The sequence below is a fragment of the Schistocerca piceifrons genome, chromosome X (genome assembly GCF_021461385.2).
Source record: "Schistocerca piceifrons isolate TAMUIC-IGC-003096 chromosome X, iqSchPice1.1, whole genome shotgun sequence".
Classification (NCBI taxonomy): Eukaryota; Metazoa; Arthropoda; class Insecta; order Orthoptera; family Acrididae; genus Schistocerca; species Schistocerca piceifrons.
The window spans coordinates 441,827,603-441,843,567 of NC_060149.1; positions in this window are offsets into that span (position 1 = coordinate 441,827,603).

Below are 15,965 nucleotides of genomic sequence, written 5' to 3' on the forward strand. Positions count from 1 at the left end.
TGGAACAGGACAAGGAAATTAGAATTTAGAAAAAACGGACGTAGCTGGTGGAATACTTAACTTTAATCCATTAATGGTGAACGTCGCTCTTGACGGTACATGATTCAGTATCAATAGCAACTGGTAATGGCGCCTTGCTAGGTCGTAGCAAATGACGTAGCTGAAGGCTATGCTAACTATCGTCTCGGCAAATGAGAGCGTATTTTTTCAGTGAACCATCGCTAGCAAAGTCGGTTGTACAACTGAGGCGAGTGCTAGGAAGTCTCTCTAGACCGGCCGTGTGGCGGCGCTCGGTCTGCAATCACTGATAGTGGCGACACGCGGGTCCGACGTATACTAACGGACCGCGGCCGATTTAAAGGCTACCACCTAGCAAGTGTGGTGTCTGGCGGTGACACCACATTCCTCCCCCGCAAATCGGCGTACGGTTGTGGCATAAGGCTTCCGCCCGCCGCGGGAGGACCCCATGTTGACGTACGCGACGAGGTGGGGAGCCTAACAACAGGCTAGGCTGTGCCACCCGCACCCTACCATTCAGACCGCGGGGAGCTAGGAAACGCCTGAAAACCTGCTCCAGGGTGCACGCCAACATGCGGTGTATGCGCCCGCAGAGAGACAGGACGGGCCGAAGGGTCGACCTCCATCGGGCCGGGGCACCCGACGGGCGCAGACGACATATGGTCCGGAGCGGGCAAGAGTTCCATGTCGGAGGACAACTAGTCACGGGAAGCGATCGGCGGCGCGTGACCCAGGGAGGCGCCCGGCGGTTGCAGCGACGCGTCCACTGCGGGCGTCGCCGGCGGGAGAACAGGCGGCGGCGGCGGCGGCGGCGGCGGCGGCGCGTCGCCGTGGGGCAAAATGGAAGGCAGCGTCGGTAACACCTGGGGCTGAGGCGAGCCAGTAGATGGGTCCCAGGGCGCTGACCGGACGGCACGCCGCTGAAAGCAGATGGGGAGCGGCAGATCCCGTGCGACGACAGAGGCGCAGCTGATTGAGATGCCGACGCACCTCACCAGAGGCCCCCCAAAACCAGATACATCGCGCGGCCGAGGCAGCGAAGAATACGCCCTTCGAGTCAACGCCGTGAACCTCGATAGTGGCGGTAGTAGACAACGTCGCCTGGGACAAAAGCTGGTGTCTGCCGCTGCACAGGAACCTGATGCGGCGGATGTAGCAAAGACATCAAGATTCGATGAGAGCGACCGTGGAGCAACTCAGCCGGCGGGCGATCATCTCGGGGCTGAGAGCGGTACGAGGACAAAAAGAGCAATAACGCGTCCTCCCGAGAATGCGACTCTTTCAGTTTCAACATCTCTGACTTGAAAGTCCTGACCAATCATTCAGCGGCACTGTTGGACTGTGGCGAAAACGGCGCGGACGTCAGATGTTGAATACCATTGGCCTTGCAGAATGACTGAAATTCTGCAGACATGAATTGCGGGCCATTGTCGGAAACAATAGTCTGTGGAAGACCTTCAATGCAAAAGATAGCAGATAACAAGTGGATGGTGGCAGATGACGTCGTGGAAGACATCTGGACAACGAATAGAAAATTACTGAACGAATCTACCACAACCAACCACCGAGCATTCCAGAATGGACCAGCAAAATCGATGTGTAAGCGTTGCCAAGGGGAAGTGGCTTTTGGCCATGCAAAGAATGTCCGCAGTGGTGCTGATTGTTGTTCGGCACACACCATGCAAGAACAGCACATATTCGTAATCGTGGCATCGATTCCGAACCAAGTGCAGTGCTGACGGGCAAGTTGTTTCGTTCTCACTATACCCCAATGTCCTTGGTGGAGAAGCTGTAAGACAGAGGACTGTAACGAACGTGGGACCACGACCCTGGACTGATCATTATCAGAACGCAACAGCAAAACACCACGTAGTACAAAATGTCTCTCCTGGTGAGCAAAAAATCGGTGAACCAACTGATCCCCGATCCGTGACTTTGACAAAGGCCATTGCGTAGCAGCAAAACGCAGAACGGTAGCAAGGACAGGGTCGGCAGCTGTGGCTGTAGCTACACGACGAAAATCAATCGGAAAAGATTCGACCACGTCATCGGTTTCCGAATCAATGAACATGCAAGCAAGTTCGGAGGAATAGAATGCTCTATCCTCAGCAACAGGCAAACGGGACAACGCATCGGCGTTTCCGTGCTTAGCAGTGGACCGATACAAGATATCGTAGCGGTACTGCGAGAGGAAAATAGACCAGCGAATGAATTTTTGCGCTGTACGTGGAGGTAAAGGCTTGGTCGGATGAAAAAGCGATGTCAAAGGTTTGTGGTCTGTGATGATGGTAAAGTGACGACTGTACAGGAAATCATGAAACTTTGAAACACCAAATACGAGAGCCAATGCTTCTTTCTCGATCTGTGAATAATTTCTTTGCGCGGACGAGAGCAATTTGGACGCAAAGGCAATAGGGCGATCGTGCGATCCAGCTTTGTGCGCAAGCATAGCACCGATCCCGAAATCCGATGCATCCACCATCAACAAAAGGGGCTTCCTGGGATCGAATGGCGTAAGGCAAGTATTGGAAAATAACGCCGATTTCAACTGGCGAAAGGCGCGTTCGCAGTCCGTCGTCCAGAGGAACGGAACACCTTTACGGCGTAAGCGATGAAGCGGAGCTGAAATGGAAGAGGCGTGGTGAACATAGCGATGATAATAGTTAATTTTGCCCAGCACACTCTGTAGCTGCTTCAAATTATGCGGCGAAGGCAAGGCTTGTATGGCACGGAGGTGCTCGGGACGGGGATGTATGCCTTGGGCATTGAGTAAATGTCCCAGGTAGGGCAAGTCACGAGCAAAAAACACACATTTGTCCTTCCGCAAGCGAAGACCATTTTGTCGTAAGACCTGAAATAATGTTCTGAGATTGGCTAAATGTTCTTCTTCCGTCTTTTCGGAGATCACAATATCGTCCAGATAGTTTGCTGCAGTAGGGATCGACGCACAAACAGTTTGTAGATATTGCTGAAACAATGCAGGGGTGGATGCACACCCGAATGGCAGTCGTTTGAATCGATACAAACCAAGATGCGTGTTAACCACCAAAACGCGCTGGGATTCTCCGTCCACCGGTATTTACAAGTACGCATCTGCTAGGTCCAACTTAGAAAAACATTTACCCGGGCACAGTTTGTCAAAAAGATCTTCCGGGCGGGGTAAAGGAAAAGTTGCAGTCACTAGTTGTGGATTCACTGTTGCCTTGAAGTCCACACAAAGTCTCAATTTTCCCGAAGGTTTTGGCAAAATTACTGAGGGTGATGCCCAGAGAGAAGCCTGCACACGTTCAATTACACCCTGTGATTCCAAATCGTGTAATGTTTTTGCGACCTCATCACGCAGTGTGTGGGGAACATTGCGCGCTCTGAAAAATTTCGGTTGCGCGTTTACTTTCAGTTCCAAATGTGCTTTATAGTTCTTAGTGCAACTGAGGCCCGGTGCAAAAATGTCTGCAAATTCTTCACATAGACGAGAAACACTGTCGGAATGCACAGTCTGGTTCACTGATAGGACTTGATTTACTATAGACAAGTTAAACAACTGAAATAAATCGAAACCAAACACGTTCACTGTAGAAGAAGAACGAAGGACGTAAAATGACAAGTTTTGTTTGTCCCTTGTATGTTGCAAGAAGGCTGCACTGTCCTAACACAGGGATTTCTGGACCTGCATAGCTAGTTAACTTAACATTCGCGGCACGCAACGGAGGTGTGCCTGGCAGTTTGTAAGTGTCTTGATTGATCAGTGAAACTGCAGCCCTGGTATCGAGCTGGAATGGTATCACTTTGCCGTTAATGTCCAAGTCCACAAAAAGTTGATTGCCCTGCTGACGACAAGAGCGACTGTCTCGTGCAACGTGAACTGACACTGGTACAAAATCACTTGCGACTGGACGGGAGTTCCGGCGATGTCGACGCACACTATTTGTGGGACGAACACAGTCACTGTTAGAGAGAGTGGCACTGGGCGGAGTGGAATGGACTATATGAACTTCCATGGGCGAAGTTTCGCGAGCCTGAGTATCCTTGGTTCGATTCTGATTCCGGCGCGAAGCAAAGGGCCTGGAATAGTTTTGAGCTTCCTATCTGAGCTTTTTCTGGCAAACACTTTGAACATGTCCTTTGTTATTACAGTAAAAGCAAATAGCTTGGCGTGACGGGCAATTCTCACGCGAATGTCTAGTAGCACACCGCGGGCATGATTTTAGCACTGCATTTGCTTGCCAGCGTGGCACACGTGGCTGAGAGCCTGGCGGCAGCGGCGCGGCCAGGCGCGACGACGGTTTACTGTTCCGTGCAGCTCGCCCGGCGGGCCGGTTAACCTGACACATGGGTGGCGAAGTTTCAAATGGTTCCTGAGCAAAGTCAAGTGTGTCCTGCCGATCCAATATGCCCATCACTTGTGGAAGGGAGGGATTGACTAGTTTCAAAATCTGTTCCCTTATACGAACATCGTTCTGTGCAATTGCATCACGTACCATAGTATCTGAATAAGGGAGTCCACTGACACTCAAAAGCACAATCCCTAGTAAGGTTCAAAAAATGCCTCTGAGCACTATGGGACTTAACTACTGTGGTGATCAGTCCCCTAGAACTTAGAACTACTTAAACCTAACTAACCTAAGGACATCACACACATCCATGCCCGAGGCAGGATTCGAACCTGCGACCGTAGCAGTCGCGCGGTTCCGGACTGCGCACCTAGAACCGCTAGACCACCGCGGCTGGCCCCTAGTAAGGCCTTGCAGGGTTGCAACCCACTCCCGATTCGTCTGACCTGCCATACGCTTTGTACGAAAGAAGGTATATCGTTTGGCAACTACATTGACTGATTCTTTGAAATATGCATCTAATGCAGACAAAATTTCGTCGTAGGGCAGAGTTGCTACGTCGCATCGGGGAAATAATTTGACTATCACACGGTACGTGGTCACCCCGACGGAAGATAACAAAAAAGGCTGTCGCTCGTTACCTTGAATTCTGTAGGCGGCGAGATGGAATACAAATTGGCGTGACCACTCCGTCCAGCTTTCCAGTGCAGCATCAAAAGGACGAAAAGTTGGTGCAACTGCGTGTTGTGGCTGCGTTAGCGGTGGAGCGGCGGCTGCTGCATCGTTTTGCATCACACGTTGACCCTGGACGAGCTGTCGAAGGGCATCCAGTAAGGCCTGCATCTGCTGATTCTGTAAGCGATAAAATTCGGACAGTACATCTGGAGATGGTGGCGAAGCCATTACACAAGTAAATCAGGGCAGTATACTTAAGAACGCAGTGTTGCCTCGTCGCCAATATTGTGGGTTGGCAGGAGAGCCAACACCGGGTTAATAGAGGAAGCCGAAAGGCACGCGTTTTAGCTCACGCAGGCTGGCGTGAGGTCTGGAACAGGACAAGGAAATTAGAATTTAGAAAAACGGTCGTAGCTGGTGGAATACTTAACTTTAATCCATAAATGGTGAACGTCGCTCTTGACTGTACATTATTCACAATATCGATAGTAACTGAACATGGCGCCTTGCTAGGTCATAGCAAATGACGTAGCGGAAGGCTATGCTAACTATCGTCTCGGCAAATGAGAGCGAATTTTGTCAGTGACCCATCGCTAGCAAAGTCGGTTGTACAACTGAGGCGAGTGCTAGGAAGTCTCTCTAGACCTGCCGTGTGGCGGCGCTCGGTCTGCAATCACTGATAGTGGCGACACGCGGGTCCGACGTGTACTAACGGACCGCGGCCGATTCAAAGGCTACCACCTAGCAAGTGTGGTGTCTGGCGGTGACACCACATTCCTCCCCCGCAAATCGGCGTACGGTTGTGGCATAAGGCTTCCGCCCGCCGTGGGGAGAACCCCATGTTGACGTATGCGACGAGGTGGGGAGCCTAACAACAGGCGAGGCTGTGCCACCCGCACCCTACCATTCGAACCGCGGGGAGCTAGGAAACACCTGGAAACTTGCTCCAGGGTGCACGCCACCACAGTTATAGTGTCCAACTGTTTATGTTATAGATACATGATCCCTCCTCTCTGTAGTACACCTATGTGTGTGGTGTGGTATCCATATTTTCATGCTGGACTGGGCCAACCCGGTTAGTATCATTTCAGCAAGACATTTCGCTTTTACGTGACAATATCATTTCCATTAAATTAATCTGCATGATCATATGGGATGATCCTCTTCTCTGTAGGCCACCAGAGATCGGACTATAGCATTTATGGATATGGTAAACAGCAAAATTGATACCACATAGTTTAAATTCTCATTTACAGTAAATTTCAAGTATGTCAGGGGAAGCGTAAACTAAAAATCCTGTTAATCAACTTGCGATCCTGTAATGTACGTTACATACAGAACATTTCTGCTGTAATATATTATGACACTAATGATGCTGATCTGTTAATTCAGTAGGTATTGTACAAGATGAGCAGACTATATTCTGTCACCAGGTTTCATTGTCTCCCTCTAGTCTCACACATTTAACACTTCTCAATAGAAATGCAACCCGTGTATTACACCAGAGAAACACTTATTGGTCACATTTGTGTTGCGTAAGAAAAGACTGTGTGGACCATTTTCCATCATCCTACTTGTAAACACACTCTGGAAGGTCGAGGAAATTACATTTTAACAAAGTACTAACTTTCCGCGATGTGTGAAACATTTACGAATCTGTTGAAACACTGGCAGGAAAGTTTACATGGCTCTTTTGTGTGCAGAGAAGAATGGAAAATTTAAATTGCAGTTCGCCTCACTGCGAACTGCAGCAACTTCACCCACCTCCCTTTCCCCCGTCCCTTAGCCTAGATTGAAGTATGGATCATGAAATAACAAAATTAGTTGAGCAAAATGGCATCATCATCTCTTGTCGATCGACTACAGATTTATTCACGATTATATTTACACTGCAGTGACAAATGTCATGGTATAGCTATATACACATATACAGATGACAGTAGTATCGCGTACACAAAGTATAAAAGGGCAGTGCATTGGCGGAGCTGTCAGTTGTACTCAGGGATTCATGTGAAAAGGTTTTGCGACGTTATAATGGTCGTACAACGGGTATTAACAGACATTGAACGTGGAATGGTAGTTGGAACTAGACGTATGGCACATTCTGTTCCGGAAATCTTTGGGGAATTCAATATTCTGAGATCCACAGTCTCAAGAGCGTGCCGAGATTACCAAATTTTAGGCATTATCTCTCACCACTGACAACGCAGTGGCCAACGGCCTTCACTAAACGACCGAGGGCAGTGGAGTTTGTCTAGAGTTTTCAGTGCTAACAGACAAGGAACACTGCGCGAAATAACCGCAGAAATCATAGGGATGTACTACGAACGTAACCGTTAGGACAGTGAGCCAAAATTTAGAGTTAATGGGCTATGGCAGCAAATGATCGACGCAAGTGCCTTTGCTAACAGCACGACTTCGCCTGCAGCGCCTTTCATGGTCTCATCACCATATCGGTTGGACTCTAGTCGACTGGAAAACCGTGGCTTGGTCAGATGAGTCCAGTAAGGAGCTGGTAAGAGCTGACGGCAGGTTTCGTGTGTGGTGCAGACCCCACGAAGTCTTGGAACCATGTTGTCAACAAAGCATTGTGTAAGGTTGTAGTGGCTCGATAATGGTATGGGCTGTGTTTACATGGAATGGAATGGAATGGATCGTCTGTTCCAACGGAACCGATCATTGACGGGAAATGGTTATCTTCTGCTACTTGGAGGCGATTTGTAGCCATTGATGGACTTCATGTCCCCAAACAACGATGGAATTGTTATGGGTGACAATGGGTCATATAATACGGTCAGAATTGCTTGCAACTGGTTTGAAGAACATTCTGGACACTTTGAGATCACCCAACATGAATCTCATTGAGAATTCATAGAGCTCAGTTCTTGCAAGAAATCCCATAAGGACTACACTTTCGTAATTATGGATGGCTATAGAGGCAGGATGGCTTAATATTTCTGCAGGGGATTTGAAACGATTTGTTGAGTCCATACCACATCGGGTTGCCACACTACGCTGGACAAAAGGAGGTCTGACACGCTATTATTAGGTATCCCATGAATTTTGTCACTTCAAGTGTATGCTTGTAACGTATACCTGTAGTAGCGGTAGGATATTCATAGAAACAGAAGGCAACAAACTACGGTGGTATTCGATTCAGCTTCACTTTATTTAAATTTAAAAGTCGGGTTCGATCATACTGTTTTATATTTAAGCCACAGTAAGAAATTACGCTCTAAATATGAGATTTTTTCGAATCAAATAAATACTTTAACTCTCTGGCAGAATAAGGCTGTGTGTCGGAAAGGAACCCGTAACCGAATCCTTTCTTTTTCAGAAAAATACTCTATCGATTTACTCTTCCAGCCACGATTTAGCTTTACTTCCGCCGGTACCTTTCTCATACCTGCGATGGCGGAACTTGAATCATGGTTTGATAGCTCAGTCGATAGAGCATATTCCCTCAAAATGCAAAGTTTTCAGGTTCGAGTGCCGGCCGGGATACAAAATTATGATTAGCCGTAAAATTTCAAATCAACGCACAATCAGCCGTAGACTGAAAAATCCGTCTGCCAATATAAATTAGTTGAAACAATTGTCATTTTTGCTGCAAATAATACATTTACATAAAGGTGCATTAAAATACTGTAGACAAACTCCAGGCATTCCACGATAAATGTGGATACTGAACAGGTTTCCACTTATCGAAGAGATTAAGAAACTCCGAATTTTTTTGTGACTTGTCCTTGAACTGGCTTAGCATTTGTAATCCTCACTATATTGAGTTAAACAAGGTAACTGAATTCACCATACACCTACAATTTAATGAGCTGGTAGAGTAAGTACCAGAGTATTACGGAGAAGTTGAGAAAATCGTTAGAAGAAATACATGTTAGGGGACCAGCTTTCTGGGCAATCTGTACAACAATCTCCAGTCTTTAATATTTATTTCACTTAAGAGCCCCAGGCAGAGGATAAGAATTATTAGGGCGCATGCATAATACACAGATAGTCAATTTTCATTCGCAAATTAATCACGGAATGGAAAGACTAGCAAAGGCAAGGAGTATCATGGGTCAAACAAAGAGTGGTGTCTTGGGGAAAGACCCCATAGATGTGTATTTAGCGCTACCTGTACCATTAACTGATCTATATTCAGCGAAGAAATTTACAGTGTAGCGACGTTACTTGACTTGCTTTTTGGTATAACTCAACAGTAACAGCAGATTGTTACGTAGTCAAGGACAGCTCTCGTGACGTCGGGGGCACGCTGTATCTGGACCGTTAGGCAGTGGACTGCTACTTGACGCCAGCACAACTCCTGACTTATGACTGCTGCTTTTGGGGACACGCCGCTGCCTAAGTTGTTTTCCGCTTTATGTCACCCCACTTCGCTTGGAAGACAAACTCCTACTACGGGTTTTTATTGAGCGTCATGAGGACTTCACTTTTGCCATACTCATTTCCAATGGAATGGGTGTGACACAGATTTTTTCGTGTTAGCGTTATGAAATTCAGAAACCCCGTGCTGACTTCAAGTGTTTTGGTGCATCTTATTTCGTTATTCAGGACCGTATGAGCTACCTACCTAATTAATCAATCAGACAGGAGTGTAAATCCTTCACATAAGACAACACGCTGTTTGAAAGACACTCATACCATAATTGCTTTAGCGTATTCTTGGGTACTGAAAGGGTCAGTCCGTAATTAATAAGATTTACATTTTCTTTACTAATCTGCTCATCTAATAATTCATACCCGCTTATTTCAAATTGCTATTTTTCGCTGTTCTTTCCAGTAAACGAATTTTTAAAAATTTTAGGTGTGCTAAAGTACGTAAGATTTCTAGCTATAAGACAACGGCTAGGCACTAGATTTAAACATATATTCCAAATAAAAACTGTGGCAGTTTTAGGATTCGAAGAATGCACCATGCCTATTTGTTGATACTTCGTGTCGTCACATTTTAGTAATTTACTGTGCTCAGTTGATTAAAAAGTTGCATTATAATAGTGAAATTCTTTTGAAAACTGTGAGAAATATTATGTTGACAAATGAACTGTTTACTCGTAATTTAAGACAAACGTTTACCTGTAAGCAGGGAAAAGTCTTATATTCTTACTGCGATTATGTACAATATAAGTCGTTTACTGTACACTGTTAAGGCTGTCGTGTATTGGAGTATTACCAGGCACAACAAATATTGTTCTCAAATAGCAATGACCATTTGCTTTGATACGTTAAAAACACATATTCAGGCTTTCACATGATCTAGTCTATTGTTATATTGTTTTGTTACCAGAAACATCTTTGTAAACTTAAATATATCTAGCCTATGAGCACTACACGTATGTATTTCTTCCTTTCTTTCCTTTACCGCCGAGCAAATAGTGGACTGATTTATTTTCACCCTAAATACCGTTCTTATGTGCAGGAAAATGGGGTGATTTTAAGACGAAATTTTCTCCGTTTCATCTAGAGTATATGTTTTGTGATCAAACGATGTAAATTTGACGACACATTTAGAAGAGGAAAGAAGATTTAGAAAGATGCCTTTTGCGACCAGTCTATAAATATAACCTTATTCGTAGTTAGTGTAGCCTTTGCTAGTCTGTTACTGACTATTCAACTCAGTTAGTGGAAACGAGGGCTTATTGTTTTTCTCTTTTTCTTAATCTCATAGAGGCCTTAGTCTTTTGCATTACTTTCTTCGGTGTTACGAAAAACGGAACGTACGTTTCGTGGAATCGTTGAGTGATCTCCGAGATGTGATGTGATGAGGTGAGCCAATCCCAGTCACACGTGGTTATGATGCAGCAGAAGAAACCACAGCCATGTGTTGGAAAATGTCAAATTAAACACCTTTCAGCCGTCTGCTTTCAGTTTTATTTTAATTTGCTACCTGTTTCGGCGATTTGCTACAGCATCTCCAGAGCCCTGACCGACGTGTCTGGTCAAAACAGGGGCCAGCATTCGAATACTTGTATCTGTGAACTTCTGCTTCCTATAGTGATCACTTCAACTATCATCTTCCGAGTGTTAGATAAACATTCAAATCAAACCAGTCAAAGATGAAGATGGCGTAGTAAATCGTCGAAACTGGTAGCCAAATAAAATAAGTTTGGAAACTAGACCGCTGAAAAGTGTTCGATTTGACATCCTGTATCGAACAGCCGTGCCCCGCAACCATCTCTGGAAAGATGGACATACAGAGACTGCCATGTGTTGTTCCGCTGGTTTCCAATCTCTACATTAACTATCGTTTTAATCAAATTTCATTCGGTCACACCAAAAACTTATTTGTAAAGTCCGCTTCAAAATGGTTCAAATGGCTCTGAGCACTATGGGACTCAACTGTTGAGGTCATAAGTCCCCTAGAAATTAGAACTACTTAAACCTAACCTAACCTAAGGACAACACACACATCCATGCCCGAGGCAGGATGCGAACCTGCGACCGTAGCGGTCGCGCGGTTCCAGACTGTAGCGCCAGAACTGCTCGGCCACCAGCGGACGGCGAAAGTCCGCTTCCAGAGTTGGAGTCATCTCTTGGCATAAGTATCCTCCAAAGTACAGATACCTGCACCGGAAAAAATCGATTGGGGACAGATCGAGTGATCGTGGTGGCGATGTGACTGTCCTACCGCGACCAATCCAGTGGCCGTGAAAGTTTGCCACCATTTGTCCTCTTACTTGTCTGTTGAAATGCGCGGGTGAACCGTCGCGCTGAAAACGATTGCGGCGACGAACGGGCATGGGAACATCATTCAGCATGTCCGGCAGAATCTCTCACAGAAATATGAGATACCTGCGGTCATGAAGTCGGTCCGGGAGAATGTAAGGCCCAATTTAACACCGTCCTACCATGTCAGCCCACACGCTAAGGGTAAACTTGCGTTGTGAGGCATGCTTACGTGTAGCATGGGGGTTCACATCCGCCCGCGCGGGATACTGCTAGTTTACTTGATGACTACGTACATACGTACGCTGCAACTTCTCGACAATGCTTTCTTGCACTGGAACTGTCCGTGTTGTTCGTTGTCAACCAGCACCCTGTTTGTGCACATAGGACTAGCCGCTTTCGCACAATCGGCGATGCAGGGTGGATGATTATGTTTGGTTTGTGGGGCGCTCAACTGCGTGGTCATCAGTGCCCGTACAAAGTCCCAATTTTTTCACAGTCCAATGTTTTTACAGTCCAATCTGTCGACAGTCACGAATGGTGAGGATGATGATGAAATGATGAGAACAACACAAGCATCCAGTCTCCGGGCAGAGAAATTCCCCATACTGGCTGGGAATCGAACCCGGGACCCCGTGATCCTGAGGTAGCAACGCTAGCCACAAGACCACGAGCTGCGGACAGGCGATGCACGATGGCGCATAATGTGTCGGACGGCACCTTTCTACCGAGATATTTCGCACGATACAATCGCACTGCTTCTCGTCTATCGCAGTCGTGTGCACTATAAATCAAATGCATCTTACCCATTTCGTGGTACATGTAGCCAGTCATGTTAAACCCACTGCTTTCACGGCGTGAATGGCTACGGTCTCTGTGCGCTCCGCCCGTGTTTCTATACAACTCCGTCTCCTGACCGTAGCGCCCTCACGTGGCGTTTGCGACCCCCGCTTCCTATGTGACTACTGATCCTTTTGTATGCCCGATGTGTCATGTCAGCTTGTAAACGTTTACTTCATTTTCTATGTGATGTCGGCTACAGTGTACAGGTCCATCTGCACTGTACGAATCACTCCAACAAAATGGAGTGGTGCATTAAAACGGATGGGGAGTAGCTGCATGAAATCTGTTGTAAGGATTATCGTTTCAGTTTACCATGTTTTAGCTTATATATAACGTGTGTGTGTGTGTGTGTGTGTGTGTGTGTGTGTGTCGAAATTAATCTCATGCTTGCGACAAAAACCATGTTTCCTCGCACTAGGTAGACAAACTTGATTTAAAGATAAATTATTTTTAATTAGTACTAATGACCGTGACACAAAATTGTTATCTATTTGATAAACAGACTAAATTTTAGCTCCATTAATTATCTGTCTTGATACGATATGTTTATGAAAACTTCGAGAGACAACAGTTTCATTTATTTGATGAGCTTTGATTTAATATATTATTATTATGAACAGATGTGTTCTTTTTCTTGAGGAACAATGAGGTACTAAGCCGCTATTTCGTATACTTCACAAACTTATAGATAGAAAAGACACTGGAATTAATTTTGATTATGTTTATTTATTGGTTTGTTGGAATGTCTTCTACTATATCATTGGCGGAAAACATTTCGGGCAGTTACTTCATATAAGCAGAAGAACGGTGAATACGTCTGTTGTTGACACATTTCATGTCACGTTTTCATATGCATATCATTTTTTCGTCGGCTAGAGTACCTTTGTGGTTGGTTAGGAGGTGCTAAGGCATAGCTCACGTAACTGAGATTAGCCAACCAATCGTAATCAGTTAGCAAGATCCACATAGCTTGCAGACAAGGGACATACTCTGACATTTTGCCTGCTGCTGTAATGACGTGCCAAATTGTTTAGTATAGATGTTCTGTCTTGTGATATAAGAAATGGACACGGTGATGCGACGTCATTTTGGATTATGATGGGAGGGTTCCTTCCTGGTGCTACCTTTGTGCAGTTATATATTATGTGGAAAATAACATTTATTTAGTACAGGTACTTTACAGTTCTACTTCAATTCGGTGATACTAGATATTTTTTCGAGCTTATGTCTTCGTTAGAATGCGTTGGAATCAACATCCAATTTATATTCAACCATCTGGGTCTGCAAGTTGCTTTTCTCATTGCTTTTCCACTCATTAAGCAATACTATGGGCGTTAATATGAATACAGGGTTATCTTCTGTAAATGCTTGGTCATGTAAATTCACTTGTTTCATCGAAGGACACTCGTATGTATGACATGAGATTTTGTATTCGCTTTGTAAAGAATATATACATACGTATTGGGTATTGATGTAATTTGGGATTCATGAGAAATTATTTTCCACTCCTTTGATCTTCATTCAAATTCCCATATGTGATCACTTAAGAATGTCGTTTATGAACGAGGTAAGCTAGGTTTCTTTGTGTTGAAAAACGAGAGAGAATGAAGGGGCTTCAGCAGTGATGTACTTTCTTAGTTTTAAATGAAAATTTCAGGTCGCAAGATAAGTGCATATTGCAGTGGAGCTTCAAGGAACGTGGTTTCAGTGACAAATACTTGTATATTTTGCTATAAAACGAGCTCATTTCATTTTTATGTGATTGAGGCTATAGTTTGCAGGTCCATTTAAACTGAAAATCACTCGTACAAAATGGAGTGATGCATTAACACGGATGGGGATTAACTACATGAGATTTGTTGTAAAGATTATTGTTTCAATTTATCTTGTTTTAGGTTATGTTAAAACTTCCTTAATTATTCCGTTGCAGTGTGAGAAACTTCCTGGTCACTACACCATATAAAATAGAGTTAGTAGGGTGGTTTGATAGGTCGCGTATAAAAGCAAGGGAAAACGTTTTTTCGTGAACAACTCACCTAACTTCATGACAAAGTCTCCTTTGAGGGATATGCAGTTGGTCGAGGAATCCTCCAACTTTTGCATCCTATCGTAAAATAAGATCTGACGAACTTTGTAAAATACTAGTTGACTACAACTATCACTTCCACATTTGACGAAAATTTCTCCCCAGCAAGTCAGAGTTTCAACTTAAAGAACAGGAAGAAGTCACCTGGGACTACTTCTGATAAAAAGGGTGGATGAGGGACCAAATCAAAGCCCAATTCATGCACTTTCGCTGATGTTAGGTATGGTGCGCTTCCAGATGCTAGAGCACTTATTTATGTGTCAAGCTTGCTTTTCTTTTCAGGTTATGCAAGTTTCAGACGATCCAACAATGAAGCATAATAGGGTCCAGTTACGGTTTCGCCTTTTTCCAAGTTATCTATGAGGACTATTCCTTGGGAATCCCAAAAAGCGGTGGCCATCACCTTAACAGCTGACAAAATTATCTTTGGCTTCTTCGGTGCACTTTCATCAGCCTTTGTCCATTGTTTTGACTGCAGTTTTCACTCTGCCCTGTAATGTTGGATCCAAGTTTCATCAAAAGTCACAAAACGGAACGAAATGTCTTGCGGATTGAGATTAAACACCGGCACACATTAAGTTGAAATGTTGTGTCAGATGTACTTTTGGTCGACTGTGACCAATCGCGGCACCCACCTCGCCAAAGCCTCTTCGTAGTCAATTCTCCATGCAGGTTATTATGCACTCAGTCACTTAAGATGCCTACAGTCTCAGAAATCTCAAGAATTTTTATTCGGCGGTCGTACATTACCATATCATGGATTTTGTCAATGGTGTCCGTTGTGGTGATCTTAACTGGACAGCCAAAGCGCGCTTCGTCTTCGGCGTTTGTCCTACCACGTTTAAATTCATTTATCTAAAAGTAAACGGTCTTCAACGATGGTTCAGAGTCCGCATGAACTTCATGCAATTCTGTTTTGACTTCTGTGGCAGTCCAACCCTTTTACTGAAAATCCTTAATATCAACACGGAATCGGTTTTCTCCCTTCGCAATCCCAGTCGACCCACTGACAAATCCAAACGGCTGTCAACAATAAACGTCATGCTGTACACTGTTGAAGTTCTTCATACGATATGTGGAATAGTCAAGATTACCAACCATGAAGGCGCAAAAAAAAAGTGTCATTCTTTCATGACAGTTTACCAGACCTATCAAACCACCATTGGAGCTACACGAGATTTGTTGTACAGACTGTCGTTTCAATTTATCTTGTTCTATCTTTTGTTAAATCTTCCTTAATTATTCCGCTGCAGTACGAGACTGTTCCTGCTCACTATGAAGTATAAAATAAAGTTAGTAAGATAGCGTTTCTGTTCATTTATGGGTAACTG